Below are 2,608 nucleotides of genomic sequence, written 5' to 3' on the forward strand. Positions count from 1 at the left end.
CCTCTTGCTCAAATAAGCACAATGGGCAAATCCACAAGACCTCTAAGTAAGCAGATAGCCACTGTGGACTGAGATGCCAGTCTCCTCTTTGTGTAGGCACCTCAGTCCTCTGAAGGACTTTTATGGTTTCTCCCTCATTGGATTGCGAGAGGTACGTTTCCTTCCCTGTGGATAGAGAAGGGAAAAGACCCGATGGAGAACCACTGATGGCTCCTGGGCAGCAAAAAATCCCGCTCAATATCCTGCTTCAATATCTTGTACTGGGCAAATGGTGATGGTGAAGGATAAAAGTGGAGAGATTAGAAATATGGAGGAGATAATATTTACTGGACTTGGTGATTCGATTATATTTGATTAGATATAGGGATTAAAGGAAAAAAGATTGAGAGAGGAAAACATTCGAGTAGAATCAGGTTGGGAGTTCATGTATCACGAATTCAGTTTTTGATCAGTTGAGTTCCAGGTGCTATGCCTGCATTCAGATGTCAATGTCCCATGGGGAATTAGTTACATGTACAGTGGACCCTTGAACTGTGTGGGTCCACTTCTATGTGGATTTTTTTCAATAAATACAGTAGAGTACTATAAATGTATTTTCTCTTTCTCATGTTTTTCTTAACATTTTCTTTCATCTAGCTTACTTTATGGTAAGAATATAGTATATAATACATATAACATACACAACATATGTTAAGTGACAATTTATATCATTGGTCAGGCTTTGGGTCAACAGGAGGCCATCAGTAGTCATGGTTTTGGGGAGTCAAAAGTTATAAACAGATTTTCAACTGTGTGTGGGGGGGTGACATCCTGAACTCCCACATTGTTCAAGGGTCAGCTGTACTTTAACGGCCAGGTCTTGTGAGTCTTATGAATCAAATCTAGGGAGACAGTGGAGGATGAAAAGAGGGATGTTTCTAGGATTGATCTTTGAGGAATGCTGATGTTTAATGGTAGGGTGGATAGGAATATGTATTCCAAGGAGACTGAGAAGCAGCAGCCATAGAAGTAGAAGGAAAACCAGGAGGTGGTTTCCAAAGTACATAAGATGCTTAAGTCTAAGGGAAGTGATGAGATAAGCAGTGAATGGAAGGAGGGTGACTTGTGGGTTATTCTATTTATGTTGCTCCTACTGATACATGAAGACATTAACCAAATGGAAATGCGAATGCAAATGGAAGCATTATGAAACTCTTGTAGATGTATTTGGAATGTTCATGTTGCTAAATAAAAGTTTATTTCAGCAATTTGCTTCCCATGTGTGTTATAATCAGTTCCAGAGAGACTTCATTTATCATAAAGGCAAAAAGGCAATGCTTTATGTGTCACAAGGAAAACATTATAGAGTTTCCTATAAAGGAATATAATTTCATTCCTTATAGATTTTTAAAAGTTGGTGTGTGTGTATGTGTGTGTGTGTGTGAGTGCAAGTAGTTCTCTTTCTAAAGCCGATGTTATCATCTGTTCTTTTTTCTAAGATTTCTTATAGTATCTCTTATGCTGCATGCTGGGTTAATGCTCAAATATGAGGAAAATGTTTAAATAACTGCCTGAATTGTATGAAGCTTATTATAAAGAGAACGTTAAACAGCTGTTTTCCACTTTTCGTGATAGAAAACAAGAACACACCTTCATCTTTAGCCATTGAAATGTGGGTAACAACAAAATGGAACTTCTGCCTGTAAAGAATGAACAGTGGTGGGTTCCTAGAGTACAGACTAAAACTGGCTTAAGTGAACCATGAGTTGGAGATATTCTGGGGCATGGATTTGGCTTCCTTGGCCATGGGCATTGCTACAAGTGCAAATGTCTTTTGGAACGTACAGTTTTCAATTTCTCTCTGATTTAAGCATCTTGTGATTGAATATGGCAAAACTTCCACAAATTGATACCAGTGTACTTTTTAAACCTTATTTCCCACCACTCCCTTATTTTGACTCTCCATTTCAGTAAAACCATAGTCTCCAAATATGGCCTTTGTGCTACTGGGTCAGACTTTTTTCTAAATCTTTAAAAAATCTAGCTCAGATGTCACTTCTGCCATGGAACCTTCCACAGCACCCCAATAAAATATAATTTGTCTTTCCTACTGATTTCTTTAGCTTTTCCTGAAATACCACTTATTTAAAACTAAACTTATTCATTCAATAAATATTTATTGAGTGTCTACTGTGGGTCAGACTCGATATTTGTGATAGGTGCTGGGGATAAAGCATTTCTTGTCTTTATGGAGCTTGCATTCTTGTAGCAGTGTAGTGATTGAGACCACATGTTCTGGGGCCAGTTTTCCTGGGTTTGCATCCTGGTTATATTACTTTCTAGCTGTGTAATCTTGTTTAATTGTTATGTTTCTGTGCATTAACTGTTCCAATTAAAAGCTAGAGATAAAACATAACTACCTGAACCAAATGTTTTTGGCTTGGGTTTGTAGACCACTGCAGACCCATGTCTTTACCTTGCTTTCTCGCTGGAGCAGGCCTTATAACAGCTTGTGTTCTTCTCTTGGTCGTGAAGCCAGGCTGCAGCTACTACAACAGATGCAGTGCCTACAAAATGGCTGCTTCTGGTCTAATTGGAGATGGGATGGACTTTTCAGAGTAGTACTTTT

The sequence above is a fragment of the Eumetopias jubatus genome, unplaced genomic scaffold (genome assembly GCF_037043125.1).
Source record: "Eumetopias jubatus isolate StellerSeaLion01/CBP00866 unplaced genomic scaffold, mEumJub1_p1.0 scaffold_6, whole genome shotgun sequence".
In the NCBI taxonomy this organism is placed as follows: domain Eukaryota; kingdom Metazoa; phylum Chordata; class Mammalia; order Carnivora; family Otariidae; genus Eumetopias; species Eumetopias jubatus.